General features: G+C 38.1%; 1 long non-coding RNA gene across 8 annotated transcripts in view; it reads right to left on the bottom strand.

Moving 5' to 3' along the window:
* LOC134810877 (uncharacterized) overlaps positions 1-22,246 on the bottom strand; it is a 77,224-nt gene that overhangs the window by 1,232 nt on the left and 53,746 nt on the right. For 2 of the 8 annotated variants that reach the window (XR_010159591.1, XR_010159589.1), the window contains 3 exons: positions 19,563-19,793; positions 8,237-8,355; positions 6,997-7,267 (listed from right to left, as the gene is read on the bottom strand). This is a non-coding gene — a long non-coding RNA (uncharacterized LOC134810877). Of the gene's footprint in view, positions 1-6,996; positions 7,268-8,236; positions 8,356-19,562; positions 19,856-22,246 lie in introns of all 8 variants that reach the window. The other 6 variants (XR_010159586.1, XR_010159592.1, XR_010159590.1 and 3 more) reach the window with 4 other exon arrangements.

Raw genomic sequence — 22,246 nt, 5'->3', positions numbered from 1 at the left:
GGGAAGCAGAGAACTGAGCAGACTCCATCCAGGAGGGTACAGTTCTCCCTTTGAATGGCCACAACACCAGGTTCTGAAAATAAGCAATAGCATTTCTGTCTCATTCATGAGGGACTCATTATTCAGCGACTCTTGGTGGTCACTTTTAAGATTTGGCAACATCTTCCAACTGATCCTGCTAGCAGCCTCCCAGTGCATTATTTTTTTAAGTGTTTATTTTAAAATAATTTTATATTTATATGCAGTTGTAAGAAATAATACAGATAGAGCTCATGTACTCTTTACCCACTTACCCAGTGGTAGCAACTTGCAAAATTATAGTACAATATCACAACCAGAATACAGGACATTCATATAATCAAGACATAGAACATTTCTATCACCACCCTCTCATGGTGCCCTTTTGTATTAATAGCAACACCAACTTACCTCCTGTCTCTACCACCTCAGCTACCCCAGGCAAACACAAATCTGTTACCTATCTCAATAATTCTATCACTTCACGAATGTTATTTTATATAAGCATGCCAAAACAATTCAATGAGCACAGAATAGTCTTTTCAAAAAAAGAGGCAGGAACAACTGGATATCCACCTGCAAAATGTTAAATTTAGACCACTTATTTGCACCATGCTGACCTTGGTTGGTTAGCTATAAGATCAAAAAGCACAAGCAACAAAGAAAAACATATATAAATGAGGCTTCTTCAAAATCAAAACTTTGTGCTCCAAATCATACCACAAAGAAAGTGAAAATACAACCCACAAAACAGGGGATAATATTTTCAAGTAGTATATCTGATAATATAATCCTGGTATCCAGAATATATAAACCTGATAGTAAAAAGACAAATAATTCAATTATAATGGGCAAAAACTCTTAATAGACATTTCTCCAAATAAGATTTGCAAATGGACAGTAAGAACATGAAAAATGCTCAACATCATTAGCCATTAGTTAAATCCATATTGAAATCACAGAGAGATACCACTTCATATCCACTAGGGTGGCTATAAGAAAAAGACTGATAATAACAAGTGTGGATGAAGGTGTGGAGAAATTAGAGCCCTGTCACATTGCTGGTGGGATTATAAATAGTGCAGCCACGTTGGAAAACAGCTTGGCAGTTCCTCAAAAAGCGGACTATACTGTTACCATATTACCAAGAAATTCCTTATTGTGTACCCAAGGAAAATGGAAAAAATATATCCACACAAAAATTTGCACACAAATGTTTACAGCAACTTGCACACAAATATTCATAACAGCCAAAAAGTAAAAAGAACTCAAATGTCCATCAACTGATAAATGGATAAACAATATGTGATATATTCATAAAATGGAATATTATTTGCCAGAAACGTTCAATGGAATATGGATACATGCTACAAAAAGGATGAGCCTTGAAAACCTTATGTTAAGTAAAAGAAGCCAGCCACGAAAGGCCATGCATATGATTCAATTTACGTGACATGTGCGGAATAGGTAAATCTGTGGAGACAGAAAGCAGATTCATGGTTTTCAGGGGCTGGGAGAAGAAAATTAGAATGACTTCTAATGGGTAAGGGGTTTCTTCATGAAGGGATGAAAATAATCTAAACTTAGATTTTGGCGATGGTTGCACAACTCTGTGCTATACTAAAACCGTTGAATTCTATACTTTAGATGGGTGAATTTTGTGGTTTATGGATTTTATATAAAGATGTTAATTAAAATAATATTGTATAAATGGAATTACATATTATGTAACTATACAGGAATGACTTTTTACTCAGAATAATTCTGTAGAGCTTCATCCAAATTTTGCATGTATCAATACTTCATTTCTTTTTGTTACTGAATAGTACTCCATGCAAACCACTGATTATTTAACCATTCACAAGCTGAAGGACATCTGGGTTATTTCTATTTTTGGCTCTTACAAATAAAGCTGCTATAAGCTTTTTTTTTCTGTGTGATTATAAACTTTAATTTCTCCAAGATAAATGCTAAGAAGTGTAATTGCTGAATCATATGGTAGCTCCATGTTTGGTTATTGAAGAAACTGTCAAAATCATTACCAGAGTAGCTGTACTATTTTTACATTGCCACAAGCAGTATATGCATAATCTAGTTCCTCTGCCTGCTCACTAGCATTTGGTTTTGTCACTCACTTTTATCTTAACGATTCTGATAAGTATGTGATGTTATCTCATTGCGGTTTTGTTGTACATTTTTTAAATGATTCGTGAGATTGCACATCTTTTCATGTGTATCCACCATTTTTATATCCTGTTTTATAAAATATCTCTTCAGGTTTTTTTTACCCATTTTCTAATCGGATTATTAATGACATGGTTTCTATGGTTGAATTTTAAATTTCCCTATATATTCTAGATATTAATTCTTTGTGAAAAATATCATTTGCAAATATTTTCTCCCAGTCTGCAGCTTGTTTTTCATCCTGTTGAAGGGTATTTTGCAGAGCAAGAATGTTTAGTTTTGACTAATTACACTTTACCAATTTATTTTATATTAATAGACCATGCTTTTTCTGTTAAGTCTTAGAGCTCTTTGCCTACCTCTAGATCTTGAAAATTTTCTCTGAAGTTTTACTGTAAAACTTTTATATTTTTAAATTATAGATGTATATGAACTATACATTTATTTATACATTGATATTATGAGTTAATCTTTCTATATGATGTGAAATATAGCTCAAAGTTTATATTTCTGCCTACAGATGTCCAATTGTTCCAGCACTATTTGTTGAAAGGCTATCTTTTCTACACCTTTGTGCTTTTCCACCTTGTCAAAAATCAGTTAGGCATGTTTGTGTGTGTTTATTTCTGGGTCCTTACTTTGTTCCATCAATCTATGTGTCTTATCTTCCTGCCAATATCACACAGTCATGGTTATTGTATACAATGTATTCTATATACATTGTATTTTATATAGAGAAAGCTATATAATTACCCTTCAAATTGAATGAAATGATTCTTCCAGCCATATTATTTGTCATGATTTTTGTTATTCTAGAACCCATATATCTCTATATAAATTGTAGAATAATTGTCTGTATCTAAAAAACATTTTGAGATTTGATAGTGATTGTACTAACTCTGTATGTCAATTTGAGGAGAACTGAGATCCTTACTAAGTCGAGTCTTTCAATCCATGAACATAGTACATCTCATTCATTTAGGTCTTTCTTGATTTCTTTAATCAGTGTTTTGTAGAGAATAAAATCTTGTATATGAGTTATTCAATTTCACTTAAGTATTTCATTTTTAGAGCAAGCATAAATGAAATCAATATTTAATTTCAAAGTCTATTTGTTTATTGGTAGTATTTGAAAATATAACTGATTTTTGTATATTTATCTTGTATCCTGTAACTTGCTGAATTTACCTATTATTTCTAGGAGCTTTTATGTAGATGCATTGGGATTTTCTACATAGACATTCATGCTATCCGCAAATAAAAATTGTATTTTTTCATTTCTGACCTTTTCTTGCCTTATTGCACTGGCTAGAACTTCTAGCATCACGTTGAATGAGAATGATGAGAGTAGCCATATGGTATTAAACCTCAATTTTAGAAGAAAAACATTGAGTTTTCACCACTATTTATTATGTTTCCCATAGGTATTTTATAGATGCCCTTTATAAAGATGAGGAAGTTCCCTTTATTTCTATTTTTCCAAGAGTTTGTAAAATCACAAATAGGTACTGAGTTTCATCAAATTTTTTTCTGCATTGATTGTGATATAATCATGTAATATTTCTTCTTTAGCTGGTTAATATGGTATATTTTGTTAAATAATTTTAAAACATTTCACAAGCCTTACATCCCTGGAATAATCCCACTTGGACCTGGTGTAAAACTTTTTATATATAGTTGACCCTTGAACAACACTCTCCCTTAATCCCTGTCAACCAGTTATTTTTGTTTACTGCTACATAGTTTTTCCTTTTCCAGATATTATATAGTTGGGGTTATACAGTACCTACTTTTTTCAATTTAGCTTATTTTACTTAGTAATATACTTAATAGGTTTCTCCATGTTTTTCATGGCTTGATGGCTTATAATGCTGAATAATATTTTATTGTATGAATTTGCTGCTGTTTATCCATTCACCTTCTAGAAAACATCTTGGTTGCTTCCAAGTTTGGGCAATTATAAATAAACATCAATGTGCAGGTTCTTGAGTGGACATAAGTTTTTAGTTTATTTGGGTAAATACCAAGGAGTATGGCAGCTGGGTTATATGCTAGAAGTATGTTTAGTTGTTTAGTTTAATCACCCTTTTTACAATTTTACTTTAATTTAACTGCAGTATTTTTAAGTGTATTTCTTTTTACATAATTTTTAGTAGTTGCACCAGGTATTACATTATAAAAAACTAGTGTCAAATGTATATTGGTGTATGAGTGAAGTATAAAAACTTACCCCTTTTTAAGTTATTTATCCTCGCCATTTAAAATTGTTTTAAATATTTCCTATACATATATTGAGAACCACATCAGAAAATATTATAATTTGTCTTCAACCAACAACCATAATTTAGAAGGGAAAGTACATTAAATTTAGCCATTTTTGCTGCCATTTCCTTATTCCTCCTTGATTTTATATTTCATCTGTTATTGTTTTCTTTCTGTTTAGAGAATTTTCTTTAAACATTCTTTTAGGATAGGTTTCCTGATGACAAATTCTTTAATTTTTTCTTTATCTGAGAATGCATTGGTGTCCCCTTCATTCTTGAAGGATAGCTCCACTTAATGTTGGATTCTGGACTGAAAGTTCTTTTCTTTCAGCACTTGAAAAATGTTGTGTCACAGCCTCCTGACCTTCATAGTTTCTGATAAGAAATCTTTGAGTTATTTTCCCCCATGTTTTTTCTCTCTTGCTGATTTCAAAATTTTTTCTCTGTTTTTATTTTTCAGAAGCTAATGTGTTTGTGTGGTTTCCTTGAGTTTATCTTATTTGATATGCACTCACCTTCTTGAATCTACAGTACTTTGCTTTTGTCAAATTTTGGAAGTTTTCAGCCATTATTTGTTCAAGTATTTTATCAGCTCTGCTTTTTGGCTCCTCGCCTTCCAGAACTTCAGTGATACATAAGTTATACCTTTTGTTTTAGTCTCACAGGTCTCTGAGGCTCTGTTCATTTTTTTTTTCAGTCTAATTTCCCTATTGTTCAGATTGTATAATGTCTATCGTTCTATCTTCAATTTCATTGATTTTTTTCCTCTGTCCTCTCTATTCTGTTCTTTAGCCCATCCATTTAGTTTTTACTTCTTTTATTGCATATTTTTAGTTGAAGAATGTCTATGTGGGGCCGGGAATGGTGGCTCACACCTGTGATCCTGACATTTGGAAGGTCAAAGAGAAAGAGTCACTTGAGTCCAGGAGTTTGAGACTAGTCTAAGCAACATAGGGATATCCTGTCTCTACAAAAAAAATTTAAAAATTAGCCAGTGTGGTGGTGCATGCCTGTGATCCCAGCTACTCGGAAGGCTGAGATAGGAGGATCACTTGAGCCTGGGAAATCAAGGCTGCAGTGAGCCATAGTTGCACCACTATACTCCAGCCTGGGTGACACAGCAAGACCCTGTTTCAAAAATAATAACATAAACTAAAATATGGCCGGGCACAGTGGCTCATGCCTGTAACCCAGCACTTTGGGAGGCCAAGGTGGACGGATCACCTGAGGTCAGGGGTTCGAGACCAGCCTGACCAACATGGTGAAACCCTGTCTCTACTAAAAATACAAAATTAGCTGGACGTGGTGGTGCACACCTGTAATCCCAGCTACTCGTGAGGCTGAGGCAGGAGATTCGCTTGAACTCAGGAGGCAGAGATTGCAGTGAGCCAAGATCGCATCATTGCATTCCAGCCTGGGCAACAAGAGCAAAACTCCATCTCAAAAAAAAATAAATTAATTAAAAACAAAAATAAAAAATATATAAGATAAAATAAAATAAAATATTTGGTTATTATCTCTTCTATTTTTTCTGAGACTTTCTATATTTTTCATTTCTTCGAATGTGCTTGCAAATGCTCATTGAAACATTTTTATGATGGATGCTTTAAACTATCAGATAATCTAATATTTGTCTTTCAGTGCTGACCTCTGTTGTCTTTTTGCATTCAATTTCTTTCCTGGTTCTTGATAATGATTAGCAATGTTTTTATTAAAACCTGAACATTGTTTACATTTTTATTAGATTTTAGATCTTATTTACACTTTCTGGTTTGGCTGTCTTCCTCTGACACCAGTCTGGGGTGAGGAGAGGAGGTACTACCTCATTACTGCCAATTGGGTAGAGAAGTCCAGGTTCCCCATAAACTTTCACTAACACCTGATGGGGGAAGCTCTTTGTGATTGCTAAGTGGAAGTGGAAATTCTGGTGTCTTACTGAGCCTTCACTTATACCTTCCTGGCTGGTGTGGGCTGGAGTGCTTCATTAGTGCTTCATACTTTGTCACCACTGACATTATGGGAGAGGTGTGACTTCCTTACTGCTGGGAAGTTGTGAAAATGTTTACAGTAGGTCTTTTCTGAAACTACCTCAGTGGGAAAGTGAAGGGGTACCTCATTATTGCCAGGTGGGGGTAGAAGTCCAAACTTCTCACATACACTGATCCTGTGGGAAAGGGGGAAGGGGCTCATTAATGCCAGGCACAGATGGCCTTATCTGACACCACCCTAACGGGACAATTGGGACCCTTTGCTACAGCCTTGAAAAAGTAGAAATCTAGGCGCCCCCCTCATGCTTGCTGACAAGGGTGGGGTGGGGCCACAATTCTTTCCGTGGTTTTTGGTTGAAGTAGTCACTATTTTCTAAAGGTTCTCTCTTGCTAGCCTGTCCCTCTCCTACTCCTTACATAAGAGAGAAAGAGCTTTTGTTAGGGCATTCTTCATCTAAACGTGTTGGTATTTCTGGAGTTCTGGCTTCTCCAGCCTCTAAACTGGTATATATAAAACAAAAAATAAAACCTAGGGAACTCACCAATGTGTTGTTTTTTAATCCAAAGTACCTACTTGGTCTGCTTTCTTCTCTCCAACATTCAGGGTATTTTTGCATTTATTTTATATTTAATGTCCAGGTTTTTAGCTGTACTTAGTAGAAAGAATTGGGAGAAGTATGTCTACTCCATTTTCCTGGAAGCATAAGTTTGTCTCCTATTGCCTTCTTTTGATTTACACAACTGGAGCTTCAATTCTCATGTGTTATTCACTATCAATGCATGGACTGCAGGTATATGTGGGCTCCACGTGACCTATCAAAAACCGAGAAGTCAAGGGTTGTTAAGAAAAATAATGGACATGGTGGTTGAGGACTATTCCCTTCTGAGCAGAATCCACCATACAAGTTTTCTCCAATGTTGTCTTCCATAATTCAGCAATATAGAGAGACATCAGCAATTCTGATAGCATAGCAGGTAGTCATCTAAGGAATTTTTTCTTGTAGGCACATGGACACCCTAAGGCAGGCATCTCATTCTTATGTCTGGGGAAGTGTTCCCTTCCCCAATTCCAAGAATCTTGGCCTCTTGAAAAATGAGACTTCCTCTTCTTCTGAGTCATATTACTATTTTTGGTTGGGGAGATGTCACCTCACAGCAATGGAAGGAAGATCCCAAAGCTGATACTTCTAGGAATGTAGAACCTGGGGCTACTTACTTAGCACCTTTGTTCTCAGGAGTGGAAAAAGATCACCTTCTGCATTTGACACTATCATGCTCAAATGCAAATTAAAGGCTGGGTTAGCAAGTCCTGAACTTTTCTCTTCAGGAAACTCTGAAGTCTACATTGAGTTTTCCACTCAATACAGGCCTAGGTCTAGCATTAGAGAGATTTATGAGAACACAGCAGAAGGAAGGGCTTATAATATCCTTTCTGTCTGAAAAATATATGACTTGAGCTTGCTGAAGCTTAAGGGACTAAATTGGACTCATTAATGCTGGTACTCATATAAAGTATTGATATTCTCAAATTTTATGCCATTTAAGTTTGAAAAATCATATTTAAAAGATTTCAATATTTGTTCTCCATAAGTATTAGCCACTCACCTATTCAATTGCATTAACTTTCTATTCCTCACAATTGAAGTAAATGAACTTAATAAGCAATAATTCTTTCTCCTGACTGACTAGCTTGTTCCTTTCTCTCTGGAATTAATAAATAACAATCATCATCAAGATTCTTCTTATTCAAGGAAGTTAGAAAATATTATTCTTATTGCTTACCCTTTCAGTTAATGTAGTGGTTTCATTTTTTCCTAGGTTTTATTGGAATTTATGGTCACAGTAGCAGTCAAACACTATACCCAAGAGGTTTGAGATGATGATGGAATAATGAAGAATATCTGCAAAAATGTACATATGAATAGTTAACAAGTGAATGGAAATGACGAACACTGTGACACTATGATATTTAAATTATTAAGATATTCTCAAAATATTTTGCATATTATGTATTGTATAAACTTATAATCTCTCTTTTTCTAATTTTCCTTTCTCTAAATATTTTTCCATGAGTATATCCTGTATTCTTATTTATAATCTTTAAGAAGTAATTACATTAAAATGGAACTAATTGTGGTAATTTCGGTACCTCTTAAATGAAAAGTATGTGCTTTAAAAAAGAAATATAGAGGTGCTATCTCTTTCCCCAATTCCACTAAAATAAAAATATCTGTGGCATTCATGGGAAACCTAAACAGAATAATTTTATGTATAGCTCCAAACTTGGGAACAGTAATAGAGAATGAGTGGAGGCAATCTTCCAAAATAAAAAGCCTATCCAAATAATTTGTGAATGTTGCCAAAATATAAAGATGGTGTTGTACAGATCAGTCTATGTAGAAAACTCTCATTGGAGAAACATATTTTGTTTTATTCAGTCAGCAGAAAATACAAGAAAAATTGTAGATTGACAGAAAAGAAAAATTTTAGTTCACTTTTCAATTTTGGTTTGATGTAGAATCCAGGTGAATAAATATTCCACATAATACCGTATACATTTAAAAGGTTAGGCTTCTGGTTTCAGTTGTAACACATAAAAAGCTTGGAAGTCATTAATCCCATCTTACAGTAAGAAAAAAAAAGCTAAAGACACTGAAAAATAAATTTCCCAAGGCCCTTCAGAAAATTGGCCTGATGACCTAAAACAGAGAAGCTGAGGCAAAATTAATATAAGTAGAGAGTTTATTTGGGCCAAACTTGAGAAATGCAACCCGGGAGAGTAGATTCAAGGTGCCCTGAATACACACTCCTATTAGCAGCAGTTACAAGCAGATTTTTAAAGGCAAAAAATGGGGGAACAGTGAGTGGGCTGATAGAAACTTGTTTGTTTCTCATTGGTTTATAGAAAGTTGTTTCTTATTGGTTTATAGAAATAACACTTATTAATGATTGGCTATACATTCTTAAGCTACAGGATATAGGTTACAGTGTCCTGTGTGGCATTATTAAGTTAATTTATAGCTACTTGTAACAATAGCAAGCAGTTTCAAGAGAAGAATACGTAACTCAAAGTGGAGAGTAGGAAGGGATTGCTGTTTCATCTTATTGTCTAGGCCTGATAACTAATAGAACTTGCCTTCCTCAGATAAAAGCTCTTTTGTTCTCTCATTTCCCTTTTTTGATCTAAAATCTTTATTCTTGAAAGAACTGATGATCAAAAGTTGAGTGTCAAAATGTCTGTCATTGCTGGGAAGATTTGTTGCTGAGTAGTGCTGTCAAAGTCACTGATCTATGGCTGCTGTCACTTGTTGAATTATACCTACTCATTAGAGTACTAAGAATTTAGTTTTTTCAGAAGAAGTAAAACAATGAGAAATAAATAACGTTTAAAAATTAAATAGAGGGGGGAGGAGCAAAGATGGCTGAATAGGAACAGCTCCAGTCTACAGCTCCCAGCATGAGTGACACAGAAGATGGGTGATTTCTGCATTTCCATCTGAGGTACCGGGATCATCTCACTAGGGAGTGCCAGACAGTGGGCACAGGTCAGTGGGTGCAGTGCACTGTGCACGAGCCGAAGCAGGGCAAGGCATTGCCTCCCTCGGGAAGCGCAAGTGGTCAGGGAGTTCCCTTTCCTAGTCAAAGAAAGGAGTGACGGAAGGCACCTGGAAAATCGGGTCACTCCCACCTGAATACTGCACTTTTCCGACGGCCTTAAAAAACTGCGCACCAGGAGATTATATCCCGCACAGGGCTCGGAGGGTCCTACACCCATGGAGTCTCGCTGGTTGCTAGCACGGCAGTCTGAGATCAAACTGCAAGGCAGCAGCGAGGCTGGGGGAGGGGCGCCCGCCATTGCCCAGGCTTGCTTAGGTAAACAAAGCAGCTGGGAACCTCGAACTGGGTGGAGCCCACCACAGCTCAAGGAGACCTGCCTGCCTCTGTAGGCTCCACCTCTGGGGGCAGGGCACAGACAAACAAAAAGACAGCAGTAACCTCTGCAGACTTAAACGTCCCTGTCTGACAGCTTTGAAGAGAGCAGTGGTTCTCCCAGCACGCAGCTGGAGATCTGAGAACGGGCAGACTGCCTCCTCAAGTGGGTCCCTGACTCCTGACCCCTGAGCAGCCTAACTGGGAGGCACCCCACAGCAGGGGCAGACTGACACCTCACACAGCTGGGTACTCCTCTGAGACAAAATTTCCAGAGGAACGATCAGACAGCAGCATTCGCGGTTCACAAAAAAACCACTGTTCTGCAGACACCGCTGCTGATACCCAGGCAAACAGGGTCTGGAGTGGACCTCTAGCAAACTCCAACAGACCTGCAGCCGAGGGTCCTGTCTGTTAGAAGGAAAACTAACAAACAGAAAGGACATCCACACCAAAAACCCATCTGTACATCACCATCATCAAAGACCAAAAGTAGATAAAACCACAAAGATGGGGAAAAAACAGAGCAGAAAAACTGGAAACTCTAAAAAGCAGAGCACCTCTCCTCCTCCAAAGGAACGCAGTTCCTCACCAGCAATGGAACAAAGCTGGATGGAGAATGAGTTTGATGAGCTGAGAGAAGAAGGCTTCAGACGATCAAACTACTCCAAGCTACAGGAGGAAATTCAAACCAAAGGCAAAGAAGTTGAAAACTTTGAAAAAAATTTAGAAGAATGTATAACTAGAATAACCAATACAGAGAAGTGCTTAAAGGAGCAGATGGAGCTGAAAGCCAAGGCTCGAGAACTACGTGAAGAATGCAGAAGCCTCAGGAGCCAATGCGATCAACTGGAAGAAAGGGTATCAGTGATGGAAGATGAAATGAATGAAATGAAGCAAGAAGGGAAGTTTAGAGAAAAAGAATAAAAATAAAAGAACAAAGCCTCCAAGAAATATGGGACTACGTGAAAAGACCAAATCAACGTATGATTGGTGTACCTGAAAGTGACGGGGAGAATGGAACCAAGTTGGAAAACACTCTGCAGGATATTATCCAGGAGAACTTCCCCAATCTAGCAAGGCAGGCCAACGTTCAGATTCAGGAAATACAGAGAACGCCACAAAGATACTCCTCGAGAAGAGCAACTCCAAGACACATAATTGTCAGATTCACCAAAGTGGAAATGAAGGAAAAAATGTTAAAGGCAGCCAGAGAGAAAGGTCAGGTTACCCTCAAAGGGAAGCCCATCAGACTAACAGTGGATCTCTTGGCAGAAACTCTACAAGCCAGAAGAGAGTGGGGGCCAATATTCAACATTCTTAAAGAAAAGAATTTTCAACCCAGAATTTCATATCCAGCCAAACTAAGCTTCATAAGTGAAGGAGAAATAAAATACTTTACAGACAAGCAAATGTTGAGAGATTTTGTCACCACCAGGCCTGCCCTAAAAGAGCTCCTGAAGGAAGCACTAAACATGGAAAGGAACAACCGGTACCAGCCCCTGCAAAATCATCCCAAAATGTAAAGACCATCGAGACAAGAAAGAAACTGCATCAACTAATGAGCAAAATAACCAGCTAACATCATAATGACAGGATCAAATTCACACATAACAATATTAACTTTAAATGTAAATGGACTCAATGCTCCAATTAAAAGATACAGACTGGCAAATTGGATAAAGAGTCAAGACCCATCAGTGTGCTGTATTCGGGAAACCCATCTCACGTGCAGAGACACACATAGGCTCAAAATAAAGGGATGGAGGAAGATCTACCAAGCAAATGGAAAACAAAAAAAGGCAGGGGTTGCAATCCTAGTCTCTGATAAAACAGACTTTAAACCAACAAAGATCAAAAGAGACAAAGAAGTCCATTACATAATGGTAAAGGGATCAATTCAACAAGAAGAGCTAACTATCCTAAATATATATGCACCCAAAACAGGAGCACCCAGATTCATAAGGCAAGTCCTGAGTGACCTACAAAGAGACTTAGACTCCCACACATTAATAATGGGAGACTTTAACACCCAACTGTCAACATTAGACAGATCAACGAGACAGAAAGTCAACAAGGATACCCAGGAATTGAACTCAGCTCTGCACCAATTGGACCTAATAGACATCTACAGAACTCTCCACCCCAAATCAACAGAATATACATTTTTTTCAGCACTACACCACACCTATTCCAAAATTGACCACATAGTTGGAAGTAAAGCTCTCCTCAGCAAATGTAAAAGAACAGAAATTATAACAAACTATCTCTCAGACCACAGTGCAATCAAACTAGAACTCAGGATTAAGAATCTCACTCAAAACCGCTAAACTACATGGAAACTGAACAACCTGCTCCTGAATGACTACTGGGTACATAACGAAATGAAGACAGAAATAAAGATGTTCTTTGAAACCAACGAGAACAAAGACACAACATACCAGAATCTCTGGGACACATTCAAAGTGGTGTGTAGAGGGAAATTTACAGCACTAAATGCCCACAAGAGAAAGCAGGAAAGATCTAAAATTGACAACCTAACATCACAATTAAAAGAACTAGAAAAGCAAGAGCAAACACATTCAAAAGCTAGCAGAAGGCAAGAAATAACTAAAATCAGAGCAGAACTGAAGGAAATAGAGACACAAAAAACCCTTCAAAAAATCAATGAATCCAGGAGCTGGTTTTTTGAAAAGATCAACAAAATTGATAGACCGCTAGCAAGACTAATAAAGAAAAAAAGAGAGAAGAATCAAATAGACGCAATAAAAAATGATAAAGGGGATATCACCACTGATCCCACAGAAATACAAACTACCATCAGAGAATACTACAAACACCTCTACGCAAATAAAGTAGAAAATCTAGAAGAAATGGATACATTCCTCAACACATACACTCTCCCAAGACTAAACCAGGAAGAAGTTGAATCTCTGAATAGACCAATAACAGAAGCTGAAATTGTGGCAATAATCAATAGCTTACCAACCAAAAAGAGTCCAGGACCAGATGGATTCACAGCCGAATTCTACCAGAGGTACAAGGAGGAGCTGGTACCATTCCTTCTGAAACTATTCCAATCAATAGAAAAAGAGGGAATCCTCCCTAACTCATTTTATGAGGCCAACATCATCCTGATACCAAAGCCAGGCAGAGACACAACCAAAAAAGAGAATTTTAGACCAATATCCTTGATGAACATTGATGCAAAAATCCTCAATAAAATACTGGCAAACCAAATCCAGCAGCACATCAAAAAGCTTATCCACCATGATCAAGTGGACTTCATCCCTGGGATCCAAGGCTGGTTCAATATACGCAAATCAATAAATGTAATCCAGCATGTAAACAGAACCAAAGACAAAAACCACATGATTATCTCAATAGATGCAGAAAAGGCCTTTGACAAAATTCAACAACTCTTCATGCTAAAAACTCTCAATAAATTAGGTATTGATGGGACATATCTCAAAATAATAAGAGCTATCTATGACAAACCCACAGCCAATATCATACTGAATGGGCAAAAACTGGAAGCATTCCCTTTGAAAACGGGCACAAGACAGGGATGCCCTCTCCCACCACTCCTGTTCAACATAGTGTTGGAAGTTCTGGCCAGGGCAATTAGGCAGGAGAAGGAAATAAAGGGTATTCAATTAGGAAAAGAGGAAGTCAAATTGTCCCTGTTTGCAGATGACATGATTGTATATCTAGAAAACCCCATTATCTCAGTCCAAAATCTCCTTAAGCTGATAAGCAACTTCAGCAAACTCTCAGGATACAAAATCAATGTATAAAAATCACAAGCATTCTTATACACCAATAACAGACAAACAGAGAGCCAAATCATGAGTGAACTCCCATTCACAATTGCTTCAAAGAGAATAAAATACCTAGGAATTCAACTTACAAGGGATGTGAAGGACCTCTTCAAGGAGAACTACAAACCACTGCTCAAGGAAATAAAAGAGGATACAAACAAATGGAAGAACATTCCATGCTCATGGGTAGGAAGAATCAATATCGTGAAAATGGCCATATTGCCCAAGGTAATTTATAGATTCAATGCCATCCCCATCAAGCTACCAATGACTTTCTTCAGAGAACTGGAAAAAACTACTTTAAAGTTCATATGGAACCAAAAAAGAGCCCGCATCGCCAAGTCAATCCTAAGCCAAAAGCACAAAGCTGGAGGCATCACACTACCTGACTTCAAACTATACTACAAGGCTCCAGTAACCAAAACAGCATGGTACTGGTAACAAAACAGAGATATAGATCAATGGAACAGAACAGAGCCCTCAGAAATAATGCTGCATATCTACAACTATCTGATCTTTGACAAACCTGAGAAAAACAAGCATTGGGGAAAGGATTCCCTATTTAATAAATGGTGCTGGGAAAACTGGCTAGCCATATGTAGAAAGCTGAAACTGGATCCCTTCCTTATGCCTTACATGAAAATCAATTCAAGATGGATTAAAGACTTACATGTTAGACCTAAAACCATAAAAACCCTAGAAGAAAACCTAGGCATTACCATTCAGGACGTAAGCATGGGCAAGGATTTCATGTCTAAAGCACCAAAAGCAATGGCAACAAAAGCCAAAATTGACAAATGGGATCTCATTAAACTAAAGAGCTTCTGCACAGCAAAAGAAACTACCATCAGAGTGAACAGGCAACCTACAAAATGGGAGAAAATTTTTGCAACCTACTCATCTGACAAAGGGCTAATATCCAGAATCTACAATGAACTCAAAGAAATTTACAAGAAAAAACAAACAACCCCATCAAAAAGTGGGCGAAGGACATGAACAGACACTTCTCAAAAGAAGACATTTATGCAGCGAAAAAACACATGAAAAAATGCTCACCATCACTGGCCATCAGAGGAATGCAAATCAAAACCACAATGAGATACCATCTCACACCAGTTAGAATGGAAATCATTACAAAGTCAGGAAACAACAGGTGCTGGAGAGGATGTGGAGAAATAGGAACACTTTTACACTGTTGGTGGGACTGTAAACTAATTCAACCATTGTGGAAGTCAGCGTGGCGATTCCTCAGGGATCTAGAACCAGAAATACCGTTTGACCCAGCCATCCCATTACTGGGTATATACCCAAAGGATTATAAATCATGCTGCTATAAAGACACATGCACACGTATGTTTATTGCAGCATTATTCACAATAGCAAAGACTTGGAACCAACCCAAATGTCCAACAATGATAGACTGGATTAAGAAAATGTGACACATATACACCATGGAATACTATGCAGCCGTAAAAAATGATGAGTTCATGTCCTTTGTAGGGACATGGATGAAATTGGAAATCATCATTCTCAGTAAACTATCGCAAGGACAAGAAACCAAACACCGCATATTCTCACTTATAGGTGGGAATTGAACAATGAGAACACATGGACACAGGAAGGAGAGCATCACACTCTGGGGACTGTTGTGGGGTGGGGGGAGGGGGGAGGGATAGCATTGGGAGATATATCTAATGCTAGATGACAAGTTAGTGGGTGCAGTGCACCAGCATGGCACATGTATACATATGTAACTAACCTGCACATTGTGCACATGTACCCTAAAACTTAAAGTATAATAATAACAAAAAATAAAAAAATAAAAAATTAAATAGTAGAAACATAGTCCACAATCAAAAGAGGATTTGTGTGCCACAACAACAACAACAACAACAACAAAATCTATTTCATCAGGGCATCAACTAAAACTGGGTTCTTTTATAAAGAAAATTAAACTGGGATCTTTTATGGAGATTTGTTGTTGCCAAGAAGTGATTCAGCATCTACTCCAAATTGTAGACAAATAATAAAAGTCAAGAATAACAAACAAAGCTATAAGCTAACAATAGATGTACTATAACTTCCTTCTGAAACATACTTTTTTTCTTTTACCAATTCTCCATTTTTATCAAAGATGATCTTAGCAGGACCAATTTATTTGCAAAACAAGTTTTAGTCTTATTATACTTGGCCTGCCTATTTGCATAAAGTGCAACAAGAATACAGAATGGCCATATAGGTTATTTTAAAGTTGGCTTTGCTGGGACTTATTTCATAGGAAATTTCAGATGAGACTTTTAAAACCCTTGAGGCTAACGAAGTGAAAGACTTTTCATTAGACTGTCTGTAATACTTGTACAAATTGAATGAATTCCTATCTTCTCAAGGTGCCAAAATAACTTGAGGATCCTGGGCCGGTCAGAAGATAACACTCTTTACCTACTGCAAGAATAGAAACTTTGTAAAGGAATCATGTAAACAAGGTACAGGCTGTTTATTGGCTCTGTAAACTCAACCTGCATTCCCCAAAGCAGTCTGGTCATATTTGAAAATATGCCATTCCAGTTAAAATTACCAAGGAGGAGGTTTAATAGGCAGAAGAGAAGAGGAAGAGAAACAGCCCAAATAAGAGGTCCAAATGGGACCAAGTAAGCCCAAATAAGACCAAAATGTGAGAGGTCAAAATTCAGGAGAACTGACCAGCGACAACTGGTGGGACTTCTGAAGATAAATGGTCATGCTGGTACCAAATGCCACATTCAGATGGTTGGGGAGGTCACTCTGAATCCTGCTGACTTATGCCAGATATGTCAACCTAAAAGGTATTGATAAAAAAGGGGGACTCTAAAATCCAGCAAATTTGCCACCAGCCAGTCCTTTCCACTAGGAGACCCCTCTCTATATAGACAGAGAGCTGTTTCTCTTTCTCTTCTGCCTATTAAACCTCCTCCTATTAAAAAAGAGTAAAACTCTGTAAAATATTTGGAGGGATTTATTCTGACCCAACTATGAGTGGCCAAAGCCTAAGGCACAGTCTCAAGAGGTCCCGAGAACATATGCCCAAGGTGGTTGGGTTACAGCTTGATTTTATACATTTCAGGGGGCAGAAGTTACAGGCAGATATCAATCTATTCATGTAAGATGTACATCGGTTTGGTAAGGAAAGGCAGGAAAACCTGAAGCAGGGTAGGGGCATGCCTCCAGGTCATAAGTGGATTCAAAGATTTTTCTAACTGGCAATTGGTTGAAAGAGTTAAGATATTGTCCAAAGACCTAGAATCAACAGAAAGGAGTGTCTGGGTTGATATAAGGGGTTGTGGAGACCATGGTTTTTATTATGTCAATGAAGCCTCCAGTTAGCAGGCTTCAGAGAGAATAGATGATAAATGTCTCTTATCAGACCTAAAAATGTGTCAGACTCAGTTAAATCTCTCTTGCATCAAGAAACGATCTGAAAACAAAGGGAGATTCTCAATAGGATGTAGACGTTCCCCACAAGAGACAGCTTTGCAGTGCTATTTCAAAATATGTCAAAGGAATATATTTTAGAGTGAAATACTTCAATTTCTTTCAGAGCCTGCTACCTATCATATGATGCTATATTAGAGCCAGATTGGAATTTGATATTTTGTGCTACAAAGAGTCTGTTTTGTCACTCTTAAGATCTCTGTTTTACTGTTAATGCTGGTTAATTGTGCCTGAATTCCAAAGGGAGGAGAGTGTAATGACGCATGTCCAACCTGTCCGTGCCATTGTGGCCTGAACTAGTTTTCCAGTTTTACTCTGGAATGTCTTTGGCCAAAAGAAAGGATCCATTCCGTTGGTTAGGGGCTTTTAATTTCATTTTTGGTTTACAAAAGAAAAGGCTGAGGCAAAATTAATATAAGTAAGAAGAAATCTATTCATGCAAAGCTTGCCAATTGCAACCAAAGAACATACATTCAAGTTTCCCTGAATACACACTCCTATTAGCAGCAGTTACAAGTGGATTTTTAAAAGCCAAAAAAAAAAAAAAAAAAAGAGGGAGAGAATGAGTGGGCTGATACAAGATTGTTTGCCAGGAATTCTCATTGGTTTATAGAAATAATATTGATTAGTGATTGGCTATACATTCTTAAGCTATAGGGTGTGGTTTATAGTGTCCTGTATGGCATTATTAGGTTAATTTATTTTTTATTTTATTTTTTTGAGATAGAGTCTCTCTCTGTCACACAGGCTGGAGTATAGTGGTGCGATCTTGGCTCACTGCAATCACCACCTCCCAGGTTCAAGCGATTCCCCTGCCTCAGCCTCCCAAGTAGCTGGGATTACAGGCACACACCACTACACCTGGCTAATTTTTGTATTTTTAGTAAAGACAGGGTTTCACCATGTTGGCCAGGCTGGTCTCAAACTCCTCACCTCAGGTGATCTGCCCACCTTGGCCTCTAAAGTGCTGGGATTACAGGCGTGAGCCACGGAGCCCAGCCTATTAGGTTAATTTATAGCTACTTGGGGCAATCACAACCAGTTTCAAGAGATGAATACATAACTCAAGTGGGGGAGTAAGGTATGATTTGCTGTCTCATTTTAATCTCTCCCTGGGCCAGATCTTTAAAAGGACTTGCATTCCTCAAATAGAAGTTCCTTTTTGCCTTCAGTTCACGGGGAAAATTGCCAGCCCAAAATCTGAAGAGACAACTGCATATAGGGAAGTGCAGTCAAGATCAGCTTATCTGGTTCAAATGCCAATAGAGCCACAAGCTGGTAGGAATACTTAAACAATAACCTTGAGGAAGTGCTAGAAGTAAAATGTACACTAGTATGAGAGGGAGAGATTCCTGGTATCTAGAGCCTTAGGGGGACCCCTTTTTCAAGGGTTTTACCTCTAGGAACCCCACCATGTTCTCATGCTGAAGAGCCAAGAAAAACCCTTCATGTTTCTGGCAGGAGGAGGATAAGGAAATAACCATTTTGGAATATTTCTAGAGCCTTCTCCATAGCAAAGTCCAATCCATACAGAAAAACTTTACTAAAGCCTCATCTGAGAGGAGAGAAGGGAAATAACCCAATTCCCGTACATTCCAGCCTTTCTATCTCACTTAAGGAGGAGAGAAACTAAGACTTGAGAAGTCATCAACTGAAGAAAGACAAGGTTCATAAACTTGGAAAGGAGAACTGTATTTCTTATACAAGGCTGCAGCCTGCAGGTTGGCCATTCTGGCAGGTTGGTCATTCTGACAGGTTGGGAAGCATAGCCTCTATACTTCTCGGGAGGGGCAAAGGGAACAGAATTTTTGCTGAGTAGGGTTTCCAAATATACATATTTGATAAGCTATAGGAGTCACGAACACTTATAAAAGGGGAAACATACACACCTGAGGCTGAGCTTGATGCTCCTTCATGGGTCCTGTGAAAACGTAGTGGCATTAGCACGATTCAAGGGTGTTTTCAGGCATCCGACATCAAAAGGTAAAGCAGAGGACATGAAAATCCTCATTGTGCAATCTCTGTAGTATGGCCAGAATGACTCTGTGGTCAATGGTTTCTCATCAGGCAAAAAAGAAGGGGCATCATCAGGTGGTTGGTTGATATCAGACGTGGAGTCTCTGGAAAGGGCTGGTTTCTGTTAGGTCTTTAGGGAAGAAAGCCTGATCCCAATCATGCTGAGCTAGGGAGGAAGTGTAACAAGGTGTGTCTGACCCCTCCCAACCTGTCATGGCCAAGAACTGTTTTCAAGATTACTCTCAGATTCCCTTAGCCAAGAGATGGCACATTCAGTTGATTGGGGGCTTAGAATTATACTTTTATTTCTCAAGGTACACAGCCCAGGGACATAGGCACACTGAAAGGCTGAATTTACTCACAGAATTATAAAACACTTACCCTCCCCTTGCACCTTACCACCACATCAATAAGGCCTCAGTATAATATCAGGGGATTTCAGCTTTAAAAGCTACAAGATGCACACTGTAGGGGCTAAGGGATTCCCTTAGCCCTCTGAAGGATCACTGAAAAATCAACTAACAAAAGGCAGATTTATAGGAGAAATGGCATACAAATTTATTAACATGCATGGGGAGAACCACAGAGTGATTATCCCAATGCCCCACTGGGATACAGAAGCTTGTTTACCATCTTGAAATTGCAGAAGAAATGGGGGTTCAGCGCATGGCCATAAACAGGTGATGATGGTAAGTTAGGATATAGTGGCCACACAGGTTATGGAGCGGAAAGAGCAGGCCTGGCTAGCAAAGGCAGTTTTTTTATATTGATGAAATCTCATAGGCAGCAGCCCTCAGAGAGAATAGATGGGAAATGTTTCTTTCATAACTTTAAAGGTGTCAGACTCTCAGTTAATCTTTCCTAGAGCCAGACAAACAAGTGCCTCAGAGAAAGCCTGGCTGCATCAATGCTGATTCTCTACAGATGCAAATCTCCCCCATAAAAGACAGCTTTTCAGGGCTACTTCTGTTTGCAGGCCATATGAACAGTCAACTCAAAATATGTCAAAGAAGTATATCTTGAGGTTAAATATTTTGATTTCCATCAATATGCTATTTAGAAAGAGATTTTAGGGAAAACCCAAGAATACAAAGGAGACAGAAAACAAGGATACTATAGGAAAGTGAAATCTCTGACACCTGCAGCAGCAGCCAATATTAAATGCAACCCATCCCCCTAACAGATTAACATAAAACCTCACAGGAAAGGCCTATTCGCCTCTGTTCCCATTACCTCATACATCATGTCTGGCTTTCAAGAAAAAAGTTGCAAGACATATCAAGGGCATTAAAAAAAAACAGTCTGAAGAGACAAAGCAAGCATCAGAACTAGACTCAGACAAGACCCAGATTTGGGATTTATCAAACAGGGAATGTAAGATAACTGTAATTATAATTAATATGCTAAGGACTCTAATGGAAGAAGTAGACAAAATGCAAGGACAAATGGGTAATGTAAGTAGAGAGGTAATGCAACAGTGAAGTAGTACTACATATCCATTAGAATTGCAAAAATCCAGGACACTGAGAATACCACATGCTGGCAAGGATTTGGAGCAATGAGGATTCTCATTCATTGCTGGTGGGAATGCAAAATGGTGCAGCCACTTTGAAAGACAGTGTTAACAAAAGACCATGGTATCTGCAGAGGAGAAAAGGAGAGTTTTATTTTCTTAAAAAAAAAAAATCTGTGGACTGGGGAGATACAGCCCCCACTGTAAAATAAAAGCCTTCCCTGAGGGGGTGAGGTTAGAGAATGAGTGATGATAAAGGCAAAACTTGCAGGGCAGGAGAGAGGAGTCAGGGGAATGAGAACAGAATCTTGATTGGGGGACCTTTAAGTCCCAAATCACCAGTCTCTCTTAATTGGCTGATTCCAGATGGTCAGTCAGTTGGGACCAGGTGGTTTGTTTGAAGTAAGTTGGGGAATTTCCAGCTGTAGTCTATCTCAGCACTGCCAACAAGAACTGATTTGGCTTCATTGTAGAAAGGGAGGTCCTGTGACATGTTTACAACATTTTTCTGCGAGCACAGAATACATAACAGCTTCCTCACCCAGACATGGCCACCTCATTCTGTTTTAACTTTGATCACCTCAGTTAGCCACAGGGAGTCCATTCTGCCTGTTGGCTAGGAACATACTGTAACAGCAGTTCAACAGTTTCTTACAAAATTAAACTTACTCTTAGTACTAGATAAAGCAATCATGCTTTTGGATATTGATCCCAAAGGAGCTGAAAATGTATGTCCAACTCCAAACCTGCACATAGATGTTTAAGCAGTTTTATTAATAATTGCCAAAACTGGGAAGCAACCCAGATGTTGAAGAAAATTCAAATATTTCACCCTAAAATATATTTCCTTGAAGATAGATATTAAGAAAGGCTGAAGGTACAAGAAGAAATGAAAAGTTGTCTTTTGTAGGGGAGATTTGCTTTGTAGAGATCTGCATGGATGCAGCCTGGCTTTTTCTGAGGCCTTTCCTTGTCTGGATCCAGGAATGATAAACTGAGAGTCTGACACCTTTAAGCAACTGAAAGAAACATTTACCATTTATT

The sequence above is a fragment of the Pan troglodytes genome, chromosome 7, assembly GCF_028858775.2.
Source record: "Pan troglodytes isolate AG18354 chromosome 7, NHGRI_mPanTro3-v2.0_pri, whole genome shotgun sequence".
In the NCBI taxonomy this organism is placed as follows: domain Eukaryota; kingdom Metazoa; phylum Chordata; class Mammalia; order Primates; family Hominidae; genus Pan; species Pan troglodytes.
This window is presented reverse-complemented; position numbering and strand designations above follow the sequence as displayed.